The following is a 13080-nucleotide window of genomic DNA, read 5'->3' as shown; positions in this document are numbered from 1 at the left end:
CGTTCTCGTACCCTTGCATCCATAAAGCCTGAAATCTCTCAAGCTATGTCCTCCCTTCAGGATGAAATTATGACCAATCAGGTTATGAGAACTGCAACGTCATTCCCTACTCAGGACAAACGACAACACTCTCGCGCAAGCCGTTTCCCTCACAAGAAAACTGACAAGTCTTGTCCTTTGTGCAAGTTGGCTGACAGACCTGATCGCCATTTTCTGAGTGAGTGCAGTTCCGGCTAGTGATAAACGGTATCTAGCTAAGGCTCGACAGATCGTACTTGCCCTTGAGGACGATTCCCACGATAGTCATGACCAAACCCCTGATGATGACTGCGACGTTAAAGAGTATGAGGAACCAGTCGGTGTGATGAGAGTCCAAGTATCTCAGTCCCCCTGCCTCAATACCTTTTACCAACATCACTTGGCACGCATTACCTTGGACAGTGGTGCCACCGAACATGGTGAAGTTATCTGTGGCAAAGAACTTGGATCTTGACGCCAAGATTAGCCCACAGTCAGCCAGGCAAGCAGATGGTGTTTCAGCCCTCAGAGTTGTGGGGAAGTTAGTGCTGTCTTCGCTCGCGGGCCAGGATGAATTCACATTCGAGGGTCTTGTTGTTGAGAATTTGAATGTCGACATTTTAGCAGGCATTCCTTTATGGAATTGAATGATGTTTATGCCAGACCCACTAGGCGACAAATCTTTCGAGGTGAACGTGTCATCGTTGATTACAGCCATTCAGGGAAGGAGTCAAAGCTTGATCAACACAATCGTTAGACGCAGCTCAAGTCCTCAGAGATGCGCACAGTCCCACCACTATTTGGCCAGGAGACTACATCGAGCTGGAAGTTCCTCCGGAGTTCACTACACATGATGACCATCTCGCCCTGGAACCTAGGGTTGAGAACTTTCCCATTGGGAAACAAAACTGGCCAGAGGTTGACATCGTTCCCAGTGTTCTGCGGACGGATACGCATCCCGAACCTGACGGAAGAGCCTTTGTCATTGAAACATGCACACTTCTGCCAGGTGAGACATGTCGTAGATGCCCCCGACAAAGTACCACCCACAGACTCCGTCATCACTAGCCAAAATGTGTCTCTCCAGAAGAAGCAGCAAAGTGGTTTCTCTCAAGCTGTTAAGTTAAATCCGGATCATGCCCTACCCCCAGATACGTTGCAGAAGTTCAGAACCTTACTTGATGAGTATAACGATGTCTTTGATCCCAACTTCAAAGGTTATAATGGAGCTTCTGGTCCTGTATATGCTGCAGTCACCATGGGCCCTGTGTTGCCTCCTCAAAGGAAAGGTAGAGTACCCCAGTATGCCAGAGATAAACTTGAAGAGTTGCAATCCAAGTTCAACGATCTTGAAGCTAAAGGAGTGTTTGTTCGACCCGAAGATGTTGGGGTAACTGCTGAGTACCTTAACCCATCCTTTCTTGTGAAGAAACCTCAGGGCGGCTTTCGCTTAGTTACAGCTTTCCCAGATGTCAGTCGATATTCAAAGCCCCAACCATCACTTCTCCCGAATGTATGCAAGATCTGCAATGGGCATGCCTGGATCTGAGACCACGTTGGAGGAGTTGATGTGCCATGTACTTGGCGACCTACTTGAAGAAGGGGTGGTAGTAAAACTTGCTGATGACCTGTATTGTGGTGGTAATTCGCCTGATGATCTATACAACAATTGGAAACGTCTACTGGAGACTCTTCACAAGAACAGTCTCAATGTCTCTGCATCGAAAACCATTATTGCACCCACATCCACAACCATCCTCGGTTGGATCTGGAGAAACGATACGATCTCTGCAAGCCCTCACCAGATCTCTACATTGTCTGCTTGTGCTCCTCCTGAGAAAGTGAAAGGACTCCGGTCCTATGTAGGGACATACAAAGTGCTGGCGCGAGTTATTCCCAACTGTTCATCTATCCTGGCACCCCTTGATGATGCTATTGCCGGAAAGCAGTCAACTGATCGAACACATTGGACTGAAGATCTCATCCAGCTGTTCAGGGATTCTCAGAGGGCTCTCTCAACTTGTCGTGTACTCACTCTTCCACGTACTGGTGACCAGTTATGGGTTGTCACCGATGGTTCGGTTAAGAGACAGGGTGTTGGTGCTACCCTCTATGTTACTCGAAACAACAAGCCTCTCCTTACAAGTTTCTTCAGCTCAAAGCTCTGAGGTCATCAAGTGAAGTGGTTACCATGTGAAATAGAAGCACTTTCCATCGCTTTAGCCGTCAAACACTTCAGCCCTTACATGATCCAGTCAAAGCATAAGAGTTGTGTTCTCACTGACAGTAAGGCCTTGTGTGCAAGCCTTTGAGAAATTGTGCAGGGGAGAATTTTCTGCCAGTCCGCGAGTGTACACATTCCTCTCCATTGTGAGCCAGCGTCAAGCATCTATTCGTCACCTTGCAGGTGCCGCAAACCTGCCTTCAGATTTTGCGAGCAGAAATGCACCAGATTGCCATGAACCTACTTGTCAAATTTGCTCTTTCGTGGTTCGTACGGAAGATTCGGTTGTCCGTACCATTTCCATTCAGGACTTTATCACTGGAGAGTCAAGATTAACATTCACAAGCAGAGCTGCCTGGAAATCCATCCGGTCAGAGTGCAGTGATCTTTGACGCACACATGCCCATCTCACTCAATGTACACGTCCGTCCAAGAAGTTGACTAACATCAGGGTCGTTAAACGTTACCTACAGGTCGCTTCCATTGTGCGGGACGGCTTACTTGTTGTTGTCAAGGAGGAGCCCTTCACGTCTAACAGAGAACGGATCATTGCACCACGTGAAATTGTCACCGGATTACTGACTGCCCAACACATTCAACTCAATCATCCGACCAATCACCAGATGAAACAGGTCATACAGCGCTACTTCTATGCCTTGGATCTTGACAAGACTATTGAAGACACCACTGCCAGTTGCCATAGATGTCAATCACTTCGCAGTTTACCACATACTGTGATCCAACAGTCCACTGGAGAACCGCCTTATACTATTGAAATCAATTTCGCAGCGGACGCTGTTCGCCGCAACCGGCAATTCATACTTGTAGTCCGGGAATGTGTCACATCTCTTACACTCTCCTGTCTACTCGATGACGAGCATCACGACACACTCTGCAGCTCAATTATTGCTTTGTGCAGTGCAGTTCACCCAATGGATATTGACCGCCTGCTGTCATTCGAACTGATCCAGCTCCCGGTTTTGTAGCCCTTGTTAATGACAGGTTTATGAAACAAAATGGTGTAGTTATTGAAATCGGTCGAGTCAAGAACAAGAATAAGAACCCAATTGCAGAAAGAGCTGTTCAAGAACTCATACCTGAGTTACTGCGTCAAGACCCTCAGTGCAGTTACGTCTCGCCCCTCAACCTTTCTCTTGTCACTGCACGTCTGAACTCACGGATCAGAACCAGAGGTTTCTCTGCCAGGGAAATGTGGACACAACGCGACCAGCACACAAACTCTCAGTTGCCTATACATGACATGGATCTAATTCTTAGTCAACATGGCCAACGTGTGTCCAGTCATTTACCAAGTGAGAAGTCTAAGACTCCCACCCTCAAGCAAGGTCTGACACCTGACATTGATGGGCGAAGCATAGTCTACATTCACAGCGATGGCTTCAAGTCCCGTGGCCGTGATCGTTACATTGTCACAGCGGTTGACAATGACTGGTGCAACGTTCGTAAATTCACCGGATCACAACTTCGAAACACTTCCTATAGAGTGAAAAAGTCGGAGTGTTACTCTGTTACAAAACCTTCACTGCAACAAGCATCCACTTTGTCGGCTGATCTCCAATATCTGCCAGTGGGAGATGAACATGACAGATTCCCAAAGTCTCTACCTCCTCCTCCTCAACCACCTCCTCTACCAGATATCATCATGGAGCCCCCTACACCTGCAGAGAGAGCTGACCCCTGTTATGCTGACGTGAATTCACAGCCGTATCGCACTACTGGCAACACTGACTATCCAGAAGATACTTCAACAGACTCCCCTATTGATCAATCAGAACCTTCTATGTCTCCAAAGTTGCGTCGGTCCAGTCGCACTCGTCAGATGCCATGCCACCTCTCAGACTCTATCCTGGACTAGATTAATGTGCGTGAGCATCCTATGGTGATACTGTGTTACATATATCATTTGCTTGTATGCAATGTGATGGGCAGAATAATCCCCGAGACTGGAGGGCAGTCAGTAGTGTGCAACGTCTCCCTGGCGCCCTTTTCAAGATGGCGGCACATCCGGTCCCCATGGGCGCCGCCATCTTGGATCAAGATGGCGACCCACGGTGACCGGATGTGCCGCCATCAGGGGAGATCACTCGGGTTCCGGTTCCGGTGCTTCCGGTTCCGGTGCTTCCGGTTCCGGTGGGTGCGCACGCATCGCGATGGCGTCACGTCCGGTTCCGGTGGTTGCGCGCGCATGACGATGACGTCACCTCCGGGCCAAGATGGTGGACGCGTTTCAAGATGGCGTCCCATCCGGTGGGATCGCGTGAGATCTCGCGAGATCTCGTGGATTCTCGCGGGATCTCGCGAGCGTAGACGCCTTTCAAGATGGCGGAACGGACGAGCGGCGGACGGGACGGGACGGAGAGGGAAGGGAAGGGAAGGAGAGGAAAGGAGAGGGAAGGGAGGGGAGAGGGGGTGAGGCGGACACGATGGCGTGGCTAGACAAGTGTTAGTGTGTGTGTGTGTGTGTGGTTAAAACAACATTGGATGTAGCATTCTTTCGAGCCAGGTGGGTGGCCCTGAAAAGGGCCGTTGTGATGGTATGGACGGGAAGGTGAGACCTCACTTTGTGGTGGCGATGGTACATAGACAGAGCAGGTCGAGGCCCCGGAAAATAAATTTCCCGGGGCAGACTTCGTCGTGGAGATGGTTAGCCCCTTTGCGGACGCCGCCCCCGCAGTAGGTACACACGTAGTACGGTGCACCTGGGGCGACATCGAATTGGTTGGACGGCAAGGCTTTCCAACACGTTTGGCATATAATGAACTTCCAATTGGGTGGTAGACATTGCCATGCCGGTGGCGGAGGTGGTACTGCCGTGGATGGTGGGGCTGCCGCTGCTTCTGTCTCTTCCCTTTTGATGTCAGCCTTCCCTTGTAAGGTAGGGCTGCATCGTAGGCATTGCCGTCTACCACAATTTTTCCTGTAAGGCGTCGGTCGCATGACTTCTACTTTTCTTGTATTCATGTTGCATGAAGATAGCTCTCACTGACCCATGCTGGAGTTTATATATGGGCGACCAGACAGCGATGACGTGTCGTCGATGACGTGGTATCGATGACGTCATGGTCGCGCGTGAGGGTAATGACGTAGTCCCGGTGACGTCATGGTCGCGCGTGAGGGTAGTGACGTGGCACCGCTGACGTCATGATCGTGAGCTCTCACTATATAGGATGAGCGGGATGACCGAAGCAGTGTTACAACCAGCAATCATGTCTGAAGAACTGGGATTTAGAGTTAATGGACACAGCATCGCCACCCCCCTTGCCGGCATGGCAGTGTCAACAATGTCATGGCTGCCTGCCTGTTTACGCTAATGGGACTGATGACTATCGTGGTACCTTCCAATGTGTGTACTGTGGCACTGTCTTGAAGGACACGTACATCCGCCGGTTGACTCATGGGAGCAAGTGCCCCGTCAAGACAAAGATGACCATCCATCCCTGCCAATGTATGACCCCACTGTGGTCCCTGGAGTGAAGTACACTCCGAAAAAACGGCCCTTTTCAGGGCCATCCATCTCTCTCAAAAGAAAGGTTCGTTTCAATGCCAACAACAATAATAACAACACTAGGTTGACATTTTTCAAACGTTTTATTTCCCCCGCTAACAAGAACACTTTGACAAAAGAGACAGGATTAGGGGCGTCCCTGATCTTTTGTTTACAAACGGTATGAACTGTAACATTAGAACTGTAACATCAGAACTGTAACATCATCACATCAGAACGATAAGGTTGTGTCCTTTGGCAGGGGTGTGGATCATGGTTAGCGTTGTTGTTGTTGTCTGTCAGGCGTGCGGGTTGAAACCAACGTCTTACACGTTCTTCATTGACGAGGGTATCGTAGGGATCAAACTGTTCCATCACTTCGTCAAAAGACCATCCACGGGCACGATGAGCCAGTACATACAAACAGTACATTCCACAAGAGGCACTGAACCAGGGTTGAAGTGATTGGCCATTCCACCGTTGTTGGAGCCATCCGGCGAAGGTCATGACATTTCGAAAGTCTGGATGCTGTTGATAGGGATGGAGCCCATAACTGTCAAAGTAGTCCATGGCACCTGGTACTGGACGATACACGCACACCCAGTGTTGTCCTGGGAGATGGCTGGGGTCCGTGTTGACAATGTAGGCTTTAGGATAATGTCCCTCCTGCTGTTCACACAGCACGGTGGTGGCAAAGTGATCTCGGGCAAAGGTACCTTGGTAGAGGGTCGCAGCAGGGGATCCTGTTGTGCGTAGGCGTTCAAGTGTCTGGTCGTCAAGCCACTGTCGTCGTCGTCCATCCTTAGACCATCAGGCGTTGCGGAACCGATCAATTTCAAAACGCTTTCGTATTCCTCGTAGCAGACGAGGCGTGACGGGGCGTGGTAGGGGTTCTGCAAACTGAAGTTCAAGTCCCAACTTGCCCGTCTGTCGTGGGTAGTTATACCCTTCATCTGCGCCAGATCTGCCGTCAGATCCACCACCCACACGGTGAATCCGTTCCTGAATTCGTCCAGGGTGAGGTTGCAGGGATGTTCTTGCCACAGGTGTCCCGTGTTGCGGAACAGGTTCATGTACAACTGTTTGAGCGAGGCACTGTTGTCCTGAAAGTCGCTTTTGATTTCGGTGCCATGCACTTCTTGCCCATTGAGTTTCAGCTTGAGACTGGTCACGTTGTTGTGCTTGAAATGGTAGGGGTTCTTTTCCTTGCTGCCGGCAAAGCATCATTGTCCACCAATCCCAACACCACTCGTTTGGGCAGTTGGCCTCAATCAGTTGATCTTTGTGGAAATCGCGTCCTCCTCCTGAGATGTCGTGGGCTGTGACTTGGACTCGGGTCAAAGGATATTTGGCCGTGACTCCTGGTGACATGTGTTTCACGTGTTGTTCCCGTATGGCAGGATCAATGTTGACTTGGCGCACGTAAAACTTCGGCTTTGGTCAGTTCAAATCGGCACTCGGCGTCTCCAGCACTCATCAAGTAGAAATCACTTTCGGGCTGCGAATCAGTTCTAGTTTCATGGGGACTCCATCCACCAGGTACCGGTCTTGGAGAAACAGGTCACAGTGGAGACGTCCTGTCAGTTCCACGTCTCGGGTGGGTAGAATGACCCCTCGTCGTCGCGACAAGTCCGGCGTTGGCATTCTGGGCGCCAGCATTAAAGTGATCCATTTTTCCAGCTTCATCGGTGTACCATCCTGGACACTGGAGATGGGTCCCTTTGGCTGCCTTCCCATAACTCAGCAACGTTTCCAAATAGGCTCGGTAGGGATAGGTACCCATGGAAGGAGTAATTTCCAGTTGGTTGTGTCCCACTTGCACACGCACTTCACGAAAGAGGGAATGCATCATGTTGTTCACCGTGGACACGGCGAGTGCCCCATCGCCCTCACGAACTGCATTCGTACCATCTGTATTCTTGATTTTGAGGCAGATGCGGAGGTAACACTGGCTCAAATCGATGTAGGCATTGACAGGGTTAGCAATGTTAAATTGGAGGGGGCCCGCGACCGAAGGGGGTGCCAGAGGGCTGTATCGAATCCACTGACCTTCTTGGACGGACGTCACCACAGGGGGCACAGAAAAGAGATCCAGTTGGGCCTTGGAGCATTCACAGGCATCTCGGCGCATCATCTTGACAGCTGATCTGGACCACAGGTCTACACAACAGGTCTTGACCCTCGGTGTCTGGTGTTGAACTGAACTCCTTTCCCATCGGGGTGGGTCTTTATCTCTTTCTCTCAAAACAAGGGTTTACGTTTCTTGGTGGATCCACGGACTGTTTCCGTTTTCGTTTGCGAGCAGGTGATCCTGGTGGTGGGTGCTGTCGCAAGGTGGCGAGTAAGGCTTGTTTTCCATGATGTTTCAAACTGTCCCCACGCTTCGGTGTCCTGAGCGGATATCTTGCACCAATCCGGCAACATCTTGACGCCTGATTTGAGAGCTGATTTTCCCACCGTCTTGAGGATGGAAGCTGAACGTCCCAAGTTTCCCAAGATGTTACGAAACCTCTCCCTCGTTGATGAATGCGTCCTCGGTACACGGCTAAGCCGCCTCCTCCTCGCTGCTGTCCACCCAAACCGCTGCGCTCGCGGAGTCTGATACACTGATGTCCTACCATGCTGATTCTCGAGTGCGTACCCAGGCGACGGGGACGGAAATGAAGTGTCACGATGGTCTTCCCAGTCTGGAATGGCACGAGACGTCCTCGTCATCCGTTAAATAGATTCGAATGGCATCCGTGGTTCCCTGGCGCAATCCCATGTAAGCGTAGGTGCTGAGGGTTTTGATCACGGCGCTGTCTTCCATCATCTGGCGCGACACGGGACATACATCAGTAAAGGGAGCCATGGTATCCCCACGATTTGATCTTCCACTGCATCCGGTAGACGTTACCGCGGTATCAAAACCAGCCAGATGGTGTGCTTCCTGTTCACCCACGACGAGAGGGCGGTCAAACGCAGCCACTTGCACAGGCTGAGCAGAGACTTGACTTATTTCTTCTGCTTCGTCCACCATGGGGAGCTGTATGAATCCCAGCATACGTACTAAAGGAGCAGGCAACACCAATCGGGTGGTGTAGGCAGACCCTGATGGCATCGTGGTCAGGTTGACTTGCGGTTCTGCAGGAGGAACCCGTGATGGCTCTGCACATGTCTTTTGGGGTGGGAGCATAAAAGTTGACATGCGTTTTGCCACGCATTTCAAATCGGAGGTCTTCTTTGGGGTAGTTCACGGTGACGGTGAAACGAGCTCTGGCATCCTGTTGGTAAACATCTTGCGTATGCTTGTCCAACAGCCGTGCACAGGTGTGTTGAAGCAGGATGTTCAGTCTCTGGACCAGTTGGCGACAGGAATACACTCCTTCTGGAATAATGACCTTTTCGCTGACGGCTCTGATGAGGCCTGGGTTCTCTTCTATCACGGTCGCATCGCGTTCTGCTGAACTGTAAGTCCGGGTCATGCGTTCCAAGTTCACATGAAGGACAAACCAGTTGAAGGGGTATGACACATTGTACCATGTCATGGGGAAATGAAGTTCACTGACGCCGACTTCCCACTCCTGACGATTCACTTGAATGGGAAAGGGTAGTTTGACTTCGTAATGATTCACTCTGTTGTCGGGATGAACATCCATGGACGCATCGCTGGGTAAGGTCACGTAAAAGTCCCGCTTGGAAAACACAGACACCGACATCTTTCTCTCTCTCTCTCTTAGGGAACCAGGCTGGATACAGAGGGGGTTGGAGATGTAGTCGAGGAAGGTGGCAACGTGGATGATGACGACGACGACGACGACACCAACGTGGGTTGTGGGAGCAAGTACCCCAAGCTACTGGCCAACAAAGCTGTCCACAACTGTTTCTCACCGTTGTCCAATGCCAACTGAACCATGCTCATGATGACCACGCCATATATCAGAAACACTTGGGAGAAAAACACCACTTCACTTCGTGGCAAGTCCATGCCAAAGCAACACCAGCGTGGGGATGACTTGCCGCTCTCCTACCCTTGAGATCGGTTCACTCTGCATGATGGTGGAGGCTCCACTGACGGTGGGAGACTGGAGGCCACGCTATTTAAAGACCAGATGAGCCGCAGGGATCCATGAATCAAAGCTGGCAGGGTATCCTGACCATCTCACCAACACTTCATCCTTTTTTGACGACGTCGTCGTTTCAGGACCCTGATCCACTGTGTACACATCATCCGTTTTCTGAATGGGTTGCAGTTCTTGCGGGTAAAGGTGCCTTGCAGCACTTCTCCATGATCATCTTTCACTTGGTAGACAGGAGGAACACGCCCTTTCACCACCCGATCCACGGTGAACAGTTCGGTGGTCCAGTTGGGAAGGTACCCTTTGTCAAACGTGCCCTTGGTCTTGTTCAAGCGGACCACGGGTCGGGTAACAAGAGGGTACTTCTTCTTCTTCTTCTTCTTTGTCTTGAGTTGGCGCTGCTTCTGCTTCTTCTGCCGTTCCATGTGATCCAACACCCGAATTTCATCGTAGGGAGCGTTAGGACGTACATCCACGGGGCGTTGTCAATCGTCACGATGGACCGCGATGATTGTAGGAATGCATCAGTTGGGGTAAGGCCTTCAGGTAGTGGCGTGTCCCTTGTTGGGTGAAATACCGCCACATACGGTTTTCAACGTCCTTTGAAAACGTTCCACCACAGAGGCTTTGGTTTCTGGGTTTTGACTGGTGTAGAAATGAATACCCCGTTTCTTGAGGAAGGCTTGAAAGGGGCATTGACAAATTCAGTCCCTTTGTCTGTCTGTAACTGGGATGGCACACGTCCTTTGGCTTGTTTCAGGATCCGTTGAAAGGCCTCTATCAAAGTGGCACCGGTCTTGGCTTTCATGGGCTGCACCCAAGCCATTTTGGAGAAAACATCGATGACACACAGCAAATACCGGTTGCCTTGGTTCTCTTTCTGATACGCAAGGAGATCGCTCAGATCGGCTTGCCACAATTCATCCACGCCACCCACGGTAATGATCCCTGGGAAACGAGCGTCGGGCTGGTTTGTGCAAGGTGTAATGCGTGTCCTGGGTTTTCAACCATTGCCGCACCTGGCGTTGGGTGGGCCTTGGCCCCGTTTTGCTTCCCCCCTTCTTGGGTCCTGCTTTGGCTTGATGTCCTGCTTTGGCTTGATGTCCTGCTGCTTGCCACAAGGCAAGCCACCCTCCATAGCCTGCTGGGTGTTTGGGATCGTAATAGGTGTGGTGGAGCCATCGTGTCCATGCAGGTGACAAAGACGATGATGATGATGATGCTTTGCTGATGTTGTTTCTCTTTGGACGTCTCATGATGACACTGTCGTTGACATCACCCTCTGCTCCCTTTTATTAAAAGTGAATCCACTGACGCACCCGGTTGAGAGGGAGGAGGGGGTCTCTACAACTTTTCTTCTTCTGGGGTTCCAGAGGAAGGTTGGATGCAGGGGTGTCAAAAACAAGTCAGCGGGTGGAGGTGTGGACGCTTCACGGGTGTCAGGAGGAGGCTGGGTGGATGACCCTTTGGTTTTCATCATCCAGGACCAACGTAGAGGTTACCAATCAGTTCATGGGGTACGTTGCTGGAAGCGAGATACTGACCCAGAATATTCCAACCCGTGGAGGGCCTAATTTGATGCGTTGTCGAACAAGATCATTGATGAGATCCACCATGTGCGTCCCAGGCATGGGTTCCCCTTCCACCACGAATTGACCCGCCTCATTCCAACCCAAGTCGGGATGAGCACGAATCTGAGCCATCAACTGCCTGGCCTTGGTCTGTAGCGTTTTGGGAACCGTTTGCACGACTTCATTCAGAATGGCCGACATCATCGGGTTCTGAAACAAAAAAAGAACAAACAAACCATGAGCCACTGCTCTACGACCGGCCAGCGGACTCCTTCTTAGGAAGGCGACCTCTCTACAGCGGGACATGTAGATACGACTCAGTAAGTCAACCGTACTACGGTGAGGAGATCCAGTCCTGGGGTGCCAACCCTGGGAGTGCCAACCCTGGGGTGCCGTGGCCTCTAAAGGTCGTGGTTTGACAGCGGCTTGGTCTTGAAACGCCAAGGTGTGTTGCAGCAAGGTGTTATACTGCTGCTCTCGGTCCCTAAAGGAACCGTGTCATCACGGACGAGGGTATCCATATCGTGAAGCGTGTGCACACGTTTCTGTTCCAACAGGTTGGACTTGAGCAAATGTCGTTGACGTTTTTCTTCTTGCAGACTTTGCCATACCTCTTCTGGGACCATCACCATCTTCCGTGCATGCTTCATCTTGGTGGTAGGACGGTGCAGATGCAACTAACGCCAATCTAGGATGTGTCCTCTATTTATGATCTTCCTTGAGGATCTTCCTTGAGGATCTTCCTTGAGGATCATCTACCCAACAGGCCAGACACCAAGGGACCCACCACCGATGCCAAGGCAGACAAAGAGACCTAATCCCCTTCCTTTCTGCTGTAAAAGTTGACGTTTCTTGGACACAGACACCTTCTTTTTCATCAACGTATGCATCAGTGACCCATGCTTTTGTAAACGTTGACGTTGCTGTGCTGTCATAGGAATGTTGCCTCCATACAAATTCACCACGCATTCACAGATGGCTTGAATCAGTTCCGATGGGGCCTGTTTCAAAATAGCCTGTCGCATGGCTGGTGTCGCAGAAGGACTACACACATGACAGAGCTTCTTTGTGGCGCTTCAAACGTGCCGACATGATGATGATGGTGTCGTCCCTGCAGCTGCTACCATTGAACTGACCAGGATGGGGTGGGAGGCCTCTATTTATGGTAATGTCGCTGGAGGGAGTGGGGGTAATGCCGTTGTGGTCTTCTTCTTCTTTTTTGACTTCGTAACACCATCGGGTCAAGGCTGCACCTGGGGCTGAGGGTGAAGTGACCCTTTTCTTCTTCTTCTTCTTGTTCTCTTGTCGGGTGGGTGACTTGCGACGCCCTGGGGTTGCTTAGGGGCACGGCGGCGGCGGCGAGTGCTGAGGGCTTCTGCTGTTTTCCTGTAGGTAGGACTGCCAGTTCAGCAAGATACGGGTCAACACACCAGCCAGCGTACCACTTCCACTGCGTTTCATCAGGTAACTCAGGCGTTCATCCAAAGGTAGTCGTGGATTCGCAATCTTGGTCAGCATGTCTTGGTGTCTCAACAGCCAGGTCTTGTGCTGCGTCTTCAAAGGAACACGTCCTGCTCGCAGATTTCTCCGCGGCAATGACAAACCATTGCAACAGTCGATGGCGTCCTTTGACAGCCACGCTCTCTGCGAAGAGGAGTCGTTTCTTCCGCGATGATGGGTTTGACTTTTCTGCGGGCGGGCATG

The sequence above is a fragment of the Haliotis rubra genome, unplaced genomic scaffold (genome assembly GCF_003918875.1).
Source record: "Haliotis rubra isolate DU_JTF1 unplaced genomic scaffold, ASM391887v1 Scf2154, whole genome shotgun sequence".
Lineage (NCBI taxonomy): Eukaryota > Metazoa > Mollusca > Gastropoda > Lepetellida > Haliotidae > Haliotis > Haliotis rubra.
The sequence above is the reverse complement of the archived record's forward strand: the minus strand, read 5'-3'. Positions refer to the sequence as shown.